The sequence below is a fragment of the Hyaena hyaena genome, unplaced genomic scaffold (genome assembly GCF_003009895.1).
Source record: "Hyaena hyaena isolate Hyena2069 unplaced genomic scaffold, ASM300989v1 scaffold_416, whole genome shotgun sequence".
Taxonomy (NCBI): Eukaryota; Metazoa; Chordata; class Mammalia; order Carnivora; family Hyaenidae; genus Hyaena; species Hyaena hyaena.
Genome location: NW_024081049.1, coordinates 133,049 through 145,373, shown reverse-complemented (window position 1 = coordinate 145,373; position 12,325 = coordinate 133,049). Strand labels below are relative to the sequence as shown.

General features: G+C 34.3%; 1 pseudogene; it reads right to left on the bottom strand.

The window, feature by feature from the left end:
* Positions 1–256: 256 nt before the first annotated feature.
* The window catches only part of LOC120245422, a 26,171-nt pseudogene continuing 14,102 nt past the window's right edge, over positions 257–12,325 (bottom strand).

Genomic DNA, 12,325 nt, shown 5'->3' with positions numbered 1-12,325 from the left:
GTGGGCATATTTAAAACCTTGTATCTATACTACCCTATTAGAGAGTAAGTAATAATGCTAACAACAAAAATCACTAGTTTTATTTACGTGCATTATCTTAGACATAATTGTGAGTTCAGTTCCAGACCACCACAATGAAATGAGTCAAATAAATTTTTTGGCTTCCCAGTGCATATAAAAGTTGTGTTTACATTATACTGTAGTCTGTAAGCATGCAAAAGAATTAAATCTAAAAACATAATGTGCACACCTTAATTAAAAAATGCTTTATTGCTAAAATATGCTAACCATCATCTGAGCTTTCAGGGAGTCATAAACTTTTTGTTAGCAGAAAGTCTTGCCTCATTGTTGATGGCTGCTGACTGATCATGATGGTTGTTGGGGTGGCTGTGGTAATTTCTTAAAATATGACAGTGAAGTTTTCCACATTGATTGACTCTTGCTTTCATGAACAAGTTCTCTGCAGCACATGACGCTCTTTGATAGTATTTTACACTCAGTAGAACTACTTTCAAAATTGGAGTCAGTCCTCTCAAACCCTGCCACTCTTTTATCAACTAAGCATATGTACTATTCTAATTCTTTGTTGTCATTTCAACAATCTTCACAGCATCTTCACCATGAGTAGTTCCATCTCAAGAAACCACTTTCTTTGCTTATCCATTAGCAACTCTTCATCCATTAGTTTATCATGAGATTATAGCAATTCACTCATATTTTCAGACTCCACTTCCAACTCTAGTTCTCTTGCTAATTCTACCACATCTGTGGTGACTTCCTCCACTGAAGTCTTAAACCCCTCTAAGTCATCCATGAGGCCTGGACTCAACTTCCAAACTTCTGTTAATATTGACATTTTGACCACTTCCCATGAATCACATAAGTTCTTAATGACATCTAGAATGGGAAATTCTACCCAGGAGGTTTTCAATAGACTTTTCCCAGATCTATCAAAGAGGAATCACTATCTATGGCAGTTAAAGCCTTACAAATTGTATTTCTTAAGTAATAAGACTTGAGAGTAAAAATTACTCCTTCACCTATATGCTGCAGAACTGATAGTGTATAAGTGGACATAAAAACATTAATCTCATTGTACATCTCCATCAGATCTTTTGGGTGACCAGATGCATTGTGAATGAACAGTAGTATTTTGAAAGAAATCTTTTTTTTTTTTTTTCCTGAGCAGTAGATCTCAAGAGTGGGCTTAAAATATTCAGTAAACTATGTTGTAAAGAGATGTCTTATTATCCATCCATGTTTTATTGTTCCATCTGCAGAGTGCAGGAAGGGTAGATTTAATATGATTTGTAAGGGCCCTACACTTTCTGGAATGGTCAATGATCATTAGCTTCAACTTAAAGTCACCAGCTGCATAACTGTTAATAAGAAAGTTATCTTGTCCTTTGAAGCTTTGAAGCCTGACATTGACTTCTCTTTTCCAGCTATGAAAAGTCCTAGATGACATATTCTTCCAACAGAAGGCTGTTTTATCTATGTTGAAAATCTGTTGTTTAGTGTAGTTTGTTTAATTATCTTAGCTCGACCTTCTGGATAACTTGCTTCAGCTTTTACATCAGCACTTGCTGCTTCACCCTGCACTTTTATGTTATCGAGAGAGCTTCTTTTCTTAAAACTCATAAACCAACTTGCTACCTTCAAACTTTTCTGCTGTAGCCTTGTCATTTCTCTCAGCCATCACAGAATTGAAGAGAGTTGGGGCCTTGATCTGGATTTAGCTTTGGTTTAAGGGAATATTATGGCTGGTTTCCTCTCCTCTCCAGACCACTGAAACTTTCTGTATATCAGCCATAGTGCTATTTCACTTATTTATCATTCACGTGTACAATGGAGTAGCACTTTTAATTTCCATCACGAACTTTCCCTTTGCATTCACAACTTGGCTGTTTGACACAATAGGCCAAGCTTTCAGCTTATCTCAGCTTTTGTTTGACATGCCTTCCTCACTAAATTTAATCATTTCTAGCTTTTGATTTAAAGTGAGAGACATGTAACTCTTCCTTACACTTGCATACTTAGAGGCCACAGTTGTGTTATTAATTGGTCTTAATTTCAATATTGTTGTCTTAGAGAATAGGGAGGCCTGAGGAGAGAGAGAGATATGGAAGAAGGTTTATCAAGGGAACAGTCCAAACAGTCCATTTATTAAGTTTACTGTGTTATATGAGCACAATTTGTGGTTCCCCAAAACAAATACAATAGTAATATCAAAGATCACTGATCACAAATTACCATAACAAGTATAGTAATGATGAAAATGTTTGAAATAATTCAAGAATCAACAAAACATGAAACAAAGACATGAAATGAACAGATTCTGTTAGAAAAACAGCAGTGATAGACTTGCTCAACACAAGGTTGGCACAAACTTTCAATTTGTAAAAAGCATAATATCTGAGAAGTGCAATCAAATAAGGTATACCTGTTTTTTTCTTATGTTAAGACATACGTATTAAATATGGTTACTTAACACATTTTCTGGTTAATAATGTATTTCAATACTATTACCAATGCTATATTTTTAGAAAATTTTCATTCATAATGAATTTTTTCATAATTATGATAATGTATAATGTGTACATTTGAGGGGATATATACGCAAATATTATGGCTACATCAGTTAGACACCTGAGCCCCAGAAGTTAATAACTGTAAAACATAAAGTGAATAGCATCAAGATTTTCTTAAACAACAAAAATGATGTCAAGATTCATTGCATTTTTTATTCAAAACAATAGGCTAAATTTTGGAAGTCTATTAATAGATAAGAAATCATGGGTAAAATGAATAAATAATAACACTTTGCTACAAATAAAGAGTAGATTTAATTTTATTCATTTTGTTGTTTTTAAATTTGTGAAATCTTTCAGAATCTCATCTCTCTTTCATTCATTCCTCCCTGTCTCTCTTACTCTCCTGACACATATAGACAATTTTAAATATGCATATGTAATTACATACATACACACACACTCATATGTACATTATAATCTTAAATTCACTGCCTGTAAGGTTTTCTTCTGTGTCCCAAGACTTATACCCTAGAAGAAACCAATCTGAACTGTGAAAATCCTCATTTCCACTGGGAACTTTATTTTTAGATTTTCACTCTCCATCCATCTGCGTTTGAGCAATTTTCTGTGCTTCAAGCATGAGCAAGCAGTATTAATCCAATTTCTAGTTTCTGTGAAGCACATTATGTTAGATCATATGCACTTCAGTGCTTCATCTTAGAAACTTTGTGTTTACTTAACTATTTCACTATCAACCTTTATAGATGAGAGTGTCAAAGAAATCTAGGTTAAAATGTTATTAATTTTACTTTCCATCTAACTAAGAATCCAATAATTCAAAACCAATAAAATCATATAAGAAAATACTGTCACACAGGGCAAAATTACATATTGTTATTTGAGTAAATATCAATAAACTATGAAAAACTGATTATTGTTCTAATGGTCAGATACTCCAATTATGTTTGAGGAAGCATATGAAAACTTCTTCAGTATTCACAAGGCAACACTATTTTATATCAACTCATTATGATTTATATGAATTTATTTCCATGGCTTCAAAATTATTTTGAGATATTAGAAAATGCAATATGTCCACCCAATGTACAAACTTACCATAGAAATTAGGTAATATGAATTTAAAAGCCATATTAACTCTTAAAAACCAAATGAAAATATTATGTAATTATAACCTTTATTATTTTCTAAGTATAGCCACTGCCCTCCAAACCAGATTTAATATGTATGATTCAAAGTTTTAAATAAATATAGAAAATTTGATTTAATATTATAGTGTACTGATGATAAAGTTGAAATGAATGAGCCTTTTAATATTCCCAAAAATTTCTGGGTAATTCCAGAGACACCAACAAGGCTTACTGTATTATCTAAAGAGAGCATATGGTGTCAATCTATCAATATATTTACTAGTGCAACAAATAGACAGTTGGTCCTAAGAATTTCATGTTAGAAAGGATTTAGAACATATGATCTTTAACTGAAAATAAGTTGTAAAAAATTTAATTCAATTTCACACATTCTAGGTAAAAACTAAGACAAAGGCACTGTTGTATAAGTTGTGTTTGTCAACCCCCTCAAAATTTAAAAAAAAAACAACCACTGTATGGTAATGAAAAGAAAATTTAAAAAAAATTAAAGCCTAGTGCAGAAGGAGGAGAATAAAACAAAATCAAATGCTCTTCCTCCCTGCTTTGCTGAGGTATATAATTGACCAAAAAAAAATTATATACATTTAGGTGTGCAACTCATGTTTTGATATACATATACATTATGATATGAACGTCACAATCAAACTAACGTCTATCATCTCACAGGCTTTTGTGCTCCCTGTGGTGAAAACATTTAAGATCTATCCTCTTAAAAAATGTGAAGTATATAATGCAAGATTAACTATAGCTCTTGTTCTATATATTAGATCTCCAAAACATAATCATTTTACATATGGCAACTAAAATGCCATACCCTTTGACCAACATTTCCCCATTTCTCCCTCTTCCAGACCCTGGTAACCACCTTTCTAGTCTCTGCTTCTATGAATTTGACTATATTAGATTCCATATATAAGTGAGATCATACAGCATTTGTCTTTCTATGTCTGTCTTATTTTACTTAGCATAATGTCCTCCAGACGGTCAGGCATGTTGTTCCAATAGCAAAATTTCTTTCATTTTTAAGACTGAATAATACTCCATTGTGTATTCCACATTTTCTTTATAAATTCACTAGTCAACAAACATTTAGGTTGTGTCCACATCTTGGCTATGGGAATAATACTGCAATGAACATGGGAGTGCAGATATCTGAGATACTGATTTCATTCACTTTGTGTATAAACCAAAAAGTGGAATTACCCAATCATGTGGTACTTCTATTTAAAATTTTGAGGAACTTCCACACTGTTTTCCATAATTGCTATCCACACTCTTACCAATTGTGTACAAGGATTCTCTTTTCTCCACATCATTGGCAACATTTGTTATCACTTTGTCCTTTTGATAACAGCCATTCTAATAGGTGTACAGTAATATATCATTATTGTTTTGATTTCAATTTTCCTGGTGATTAGTAATGTTGGGCACCCTTTCATATACCTGTTGGCCATCTGTATGTCTTCTTTTGAGAAATATCTATTCAGGTCCATTGCCTATTTTTTTAAGTGGGTTAGTTGTTCTGTTTAGTTGCTTTGTTTTTGTTATTGAGCTGTGTAAGTTCTTTATATATTTTGAATATAGTGCCCTCATCAAATGTACGGTTAACAAATATTTTCTCCCATTCCATAGGTTGCCTTTTCACTCTGTTGATTTTTTCTTTGCTGTGGCAAAGCTTTTTAGTTTGATAAGGTCCCATTTATTTATTTTTATTTCTGTTGCCTGTGTTTTGGGGGGTCAAACCAATGTCAAAAAGCTCCTAGCAGTGTTACGGTTTCAGGTTTTGCATTAAATCTTTAATCCATTTTGAATTGATGTTTAGTATGTGATGTTATATAAGGATCCAATTTCGTTTTTATGCATGTGAATATTCAATTTTTCCAGTACCATTAGTTGGAGAGATTATTCCTTCCCCACTGTGTGTTCTTGACACACTTCTTGAAGATCTATTGAAAGTAAATACACAGATTTATTTCTGGGTTGTCCATTCTGTTCTACTGGTCTATATGTCTGTTCTGTTTGGTCAGTACCATACTGTTTGTATTACTTGGCTTTGTAATATATTTTTGGATCAGGAAGCTGATGCCTCCCTCTTTGTTTTTCTTCCTCAAGATTGCTTTGGCTATCTGGAGTTGTTTGTGGTTCCATATGAATTTTTGGATTGTCTTTTCTATTTCCATAAAGAATGACACTTAAATGTTGATAAAGTTTTCATTGAATCTATAGATAGTTTTCGGTGGTATAGCTATTTTAACAATATTATTTAACCCATGAACTTGGGGCTATCTTCCATTTACCTGTCTTTTTAACTCTTTCATTAATTTTCAGTCTATAATTTTCAGTTACAACTATTTCACATCTGTTAATTCTGTTTCTAAGTATTTTATTATTTTATTGCTATTTTGAATAGAATTGCTTTTTATTTGCCCTTTCAGATTGTTCACTGTTTATATATAGAAATGCCAAGTTTTTGCATGTTGATTTTATATCCTGCAACTTTACCGAATCCTTATCAGTTCTAACAATTTTTATTGTTGTGGAGTCTTTAGGACTTTCTGAAAATGCTCTTTAGTAGTTAGAAACTACTTGCTTTATCTTCACAGCAACCTTATCTGCTATGCATTGTCCATTCAAAGTATACTTCGAATTAAGGTGATTAATCATTTTTGATGTCTTAGATCAATAAGTGTCTGTACTTGACATAAAGGAGCAGGTGTTTAATAGATCTTTGCAATATGAAATAATTAAGGCCAGAGCTTAGCTCAGGTGATGATCTTCTTCCTTAAATTTCAGGCTTCTTCCCTGCAGATCTACTACTGCTCAGTAGAAATGTTAAAATATTATCTGGGAGGGAGTACTTTGATCTACTTTCAGCTATTGTCATTCATTTTAACCCTATAGTGTATTAACAAAACAGGTGAGGTTAAGATAATTTCTATAGAAAACCACTGTTAAATCCTAAACAGTGATTAAATTAGCTAAATCCTAAAGTATGAGAATGAGGAAATCCTAAACAGTGATTATATTAGTTAAATCTTAAGGTATAAGAATGAAGAAAGAAGGAATGGAGAAGGGCGAACTAGACAGAGTGTCCTTGACAACCAAGAATAGAGTATGGAATAGAGATGCAAAACGCAGGGCATTAAAATAAACACATTCACAAGCATATAAAAAGAAAAATGCCACCAGAAATAAGGACACAGTTTGGATTGGTGACATTCCTGGAAGGGAATAAACTGTGTCCCACATGGCTAATATGAAGACATTGCTGAGGACTTGTGCGGGGACTAATGGAGCACATATGGTTTAGTAAGGTATCTAGACTAGTCATGTTAGAGAGCCATTACTATCCAAACACTTGAAGGAAAAAAAGACACAAGTATTTTTAATTTCTCAGTAAAACTTGAACTAGTAAGAAAGGACTATCCAGTCCCTCATTGTGCAGAAAAGTAGCTGCAGATAAAAATGCATCTGCAAATTAGAGAATAGATACTCACTCTTTACTCTGCCCTCTAATCTCATTCTGTTGCTTTCCATTTTTTTTTTTTTTTTTAATTTCTAGGAGAGAGAGAGAGACAGCGTGAGCAGGGGAGGGTCAGAGAGAGGAAGACACAGACTCTGAAACAGGCTCCAGGCTCTGAGCTGGCAGTCAGCACAGAGCCTGACGCGGGGCTCGAATCCACGAACCGCGAGATCATGACCTAAGCGAAAGTCGGACGCTTAACCAACTAAGCCACCCAGGTGCCCTGTTGCTTTCCATTTTTAAAGTAATCAGAACCCAGCCAGCATGGGATTCCTGGTGATACTTTCCATAGGGGATGACCCCTGATGCTCAAGTGGGCAAGGAAACAAAAAAAATGGACAAGGTAGGCAAGTAAAAAAGAACCACCATAAAATTCATCTACTGCTCAGATTCTGAAGGTTCACCCTGGAGAAAAAGATTAGATCACCTTCTACATTGTATGAATTCACTTGAGGAACTACAAGTGGTCTAGAATGCCCATTTCCAGTTTGGAAAATCACTAGCACTCCGTGCCAAATGTCCAATCTTTGGAAGACAGAATCACAGCCTCAATGACAGTGTTGGTTTAAAACCAAAAGACAATGTAATTTGGGGAATTTACACTGCCCCACTTTCCTCAATTCATTGGTATTTCATCTTTTAGTTCTTATTTCACTTAACATGGCTATTTTTAGGCCCTACTTAGTAACTTAGCAGGAAATACATTTTATTTTGTAAAACTTTTACCTATAGATGGAAAGCTTAAAGGAACAAAATACATTTTTCCTTCTGGGAAATTTACATATAACTTGAATTTTTAAAAGTATGAGCAGCATCTGAAAGAGGAAGACCAGCTGAACTCAGGAACAGATATTTTGCTCTTGGTTATGTAGTGGTACTATGTCAAAATGTTTATATGTTTGTTCGCTTGCTTGTTTTTCTCCTCACACTCATAAAGACCTTTACATATGAAAATGATAAAATCTGTCTTGAGAAGCCAAGAATGAAAGAAGCAGAGCAGTGATTCCCTTCCAACTTCTGCCCTACTGTTAATACATTTCATTTCATATTGTTTACTTAAGAGACTTTTAATTTGAGTTTTTTCTTGAGTCTCCTCTTTTAGGGATATCTGGCATTAATAATACATTCATCAAAATGTATATTAATTGTTTTCAGATTTTAAAATTAAATTAATAGAATGGAAATAGCATTATATTTGACAGTAGGACATATCAGAGCTCAAATCCTAACCAGCCCTCTCTTTCAACTCTCCCCCCACACTCACAAATAAACACATCCACATACTTATATTCTTCCATTCCAACTTTGGATTTCTGCAATGATAACAATATTTGGCATTGAACAGCTTCATTTCCCTTCTGAGATTAAATCCACTCTTGCTAATCCTGAGGATTCTTTCTTATTGAATAGAGATATGGCCAATGGGTTCTTTTCATCCTTCCTCTACAACCAGAATAAATTGATAGGTAGTGGCAAGAAAGTTGAAACTTATTTATCTTCCTTGAGCTACTTACTCATCATTTTCAAATTTTGGACTTGTCAAGGATAAATTGAAATTAACAGATGTATATCTCAGATCATTTATTTATATTTCATATGATATATATGTAAAGTGACATTTTATAGGCACTTAAACATTAACTGAGGTCCTACTTTCTCCCTCTACCATCATCAACATCATCAAACATAGCTACTTTTTATAACACAATAGCAAAAAAATTAAAAAGCCCAAACTGTCTGATTAAAAAATGGGAAAATAGACATTCTTCCAATGACATACATAGGACTAATCAGTACACGAAAAGATGTTCTACATCACTAATCATCAGGAAATGAGAATAACAACCATAATAAAGTATCACATGACACTTGTTAGAACGGCTATTATCAAAAAGACTAGATATAATAAGTGTTGCTAAGAATATGGAGAAAAAAGAGAGCTTGTGCCCTGTTGGTGGAAATATAAATTGGTGCATCCACTATGAAAAACAGTATGGATGTTTCTCAAAAATTTTTAAATTATAACCACTATATGATCCAGCTATTCCATTTCTGGGTATATATTCAAAGAAACAAAATGCTGACTCAAAAAGACATGCACACCATGTTCGTTGCTGCATTATTTATAATAGTCAAGATATGAAAACAATCTGAGTGCCCACTGATGGATGAATTCGATAAAGATGTGGTGTATACCTATATAATATTATTTGGTCATAAAAATAGAATGAAATTCTGTCATTTGTGACAATATGGAGGTACCTTGAGGGCAGTGAAGTAAGTCAAAGAAATACAGATACAATATGATGATCTCTCTTATAAGTGCAATCTATAAATAGTAAGTAAATAAATGAATAAATAGCCTTGGTCATAAATATGGAGAACAGAGTAGTAGTTGACAGGTGTAGAGGATGAGGAGTAGGAGACATGAATGAACTGTTTTTGTTTTAGTACAATAAATTGAATTAAAAAATAGTGACTTATACTATTTCATTATCTCCTTAACAGGTAACTATATAGTATTTGTGTATTTAATATTAATATACTCTATACAATCTACCTTCACATTTCTTTCATTTTACATAATCAATTTATCTAGGTTGATAAAAAATTTTAGGTAATGACTAATTTACTGCATATATGTGTACGTTTAGGTCCACAATTCAATTCTTAAATATTTAATGAGTACTAAACATATAAACAATATCAGACCTCCTTGGAAGAGACAATGATTTTAACAGAGGATATAAGGCAAAATGCTTGCACTCCAAGAGCTCAAAAATTGAAAGAGAAAAGAGACAAATACTTAAATTAAATATATAGTTTATCATCTTTAGTGATGTCCCCATTGTTTTTTACACTGGTTGTAGCAAAATTTTCTCCCTCTACAGTCAATCTACAGAGATCGGTCTCATCTCAGATTAAATGTCACCACTCTAGTCACATTCAGGCTAGGATAACATGTGGGTCTTAATGGAATACTGAGGAATTGCCTATTTATCAGAGTTCCTTCATGCAACGCAGGAGTGCCCCTGAGCACTTTACTACACCCTTCAGTTATTTTCCAAAGGTCAGACGGCATCGCAAAACTTCTGTCCCTCCAATTTTCCAAATGTAATATACTGAAAAACTGAAAAACTCTGTGTATGTCTCTCCCTCATGTGCACCTACATATACGTGCATAGTCTTTTCAAATAGTGTCAAATTCTGAACAGAAAAAATAAACAATTTTCCACTTGCCTCATAACTCCCAAGTTCACATAACTGTAATGGAGTTAGCACGATCTCATTACTATGCAGTGCCGTGATGCTTCTCTTCCTCCATCCTTCCACCCTCCCTTTTCAAATGTGCTATTTCAGGTCTACCTGGAATAACAAATGAGCTAATCCTGACCCATATATCTCTTACAGCCTGCCACCTTAGCTACACTAAGACCAGGTGGAGGCTTTGAAATTACTTCTTATAAGTACTTGATTAAATTCTTAGCCAAGGGCCATTTTTCTCCCAAATCTCTATGGGGAAGAAATAGTCATTTTCTTCTTCCAGTTATAAGAGCTTTTCAAGAAGGAACAAGTGGTCTGTGATTTTGATTGCCGTGGAGAGGTCTTGTTGAGTAAGGACTTAGAAGAGACCATTGAATTTATTAATTAGTAGGTCGTTGTTGAATTGAGCTCTCAAAGACAGTAGTTTCAGCAAATTGGTAGGAGGAAGAATAACAGATTAAGTTAAGACTGGAAAAAAAGGTAGTGGAGCAATAGTACTATTTTAAGAATTTTGACAGTGAACAAATTGAAAGAGAGAATGGAGACTGGGGAAATACTGATTTCCAAAGATAACACTATAAGTTTCATATTTAAGAATGTTTAGTATTCATAACTAATGAGCCACTGTAGTATTTTTAAAGACTGAACTTCTGGAAAAATATTATAAACAGAAGAAATTTGTATAGAAACTAACTTCTATTTGGGGATGGTTAGATAATTGGCATAATTTTATTGGAGAGTGTGTACAAAGTATTTTGAATGTTGGCCTGATTTTTTTTCTTAGGGTCTGTTCATATGTCAAAACCATAATCAAACTTTTAGAACTGTCTGTGATGTCCCTTCACTGTTAGGGTTTGAAGAAGTACTCCTTTAGTCTCTGAGTGTCCTGGGGCAGCTCTGTAGAAGGGATCAAAAAATTAGGAATTTCGTCCTTCTGGCAATGTCCCAATACCCTGAGGGCTGAAGTTGTTAAAAGGTCACTCCAAATCTCATAGAATAGGGACTCTATATTCATCTTATCTCTACCCTTGTCGCACTTCACATAAGAATTTCTCAAGTACAGACATGGAAGCAAACTGGCACCTCAGGAGAACTTCCTTTTCTCACATCAAAAATGCCACATGAGTTGGGCCGCAGGCATCCTCTCTCATCTCTTCAACAGTTTTGCATTAGACTTGAACCTCTCAGAAAAGTTCTAACTCACTGCTGAGACCCTAAACCAATCATTCCTGCCCGTAAGCAAGGCTTGTATGGGCAACCCAGCCACTGATCACTAGGGAATGTGGACTCCAAGGTCAGTCCACCTCAGTCCCAGTCCAGCTCTGTTGTCTGCAAGGAAGCCACAGTCAAATCACCTAACCTATAGAATCTATAATCCATCTATGACATGGAGGTAATGGTGGTATTTTAGCCCATGGTTCTTCTGAATAATAAATAAGATCACATAAGTGATACTTAGCATGGCCAATAATATAAACACTTAATAAATTAAAAGCTATTAATATAATCTGTCCATTTACTTCACTTTTTTTCTATCTTCTATCTACAGTAAAAAGAAATTTTTGTTTTCCTAATGTTCAGCGAAATGTAGTTTTTACTTGACCACTGATCAATTGTGAGTTCAATTATTGCTCAGATTACATGAAAAACAAGCCCAGAGGGCGCGTGGGTAGCTCAGTCAATTGAGCAGCTGGCTTTGGCTCAAGTCATGATCTCACAGTTTGTGTGTTTGTGGCCCTCATTGGGCTCTGTGCTGACAGCTCAGAGCCTGGAGTATGTTTCAGATTCAGGGAGGAAGGCAGGAAGGGGGGAAGGGGGGAAGGGAGGGAGGGGGG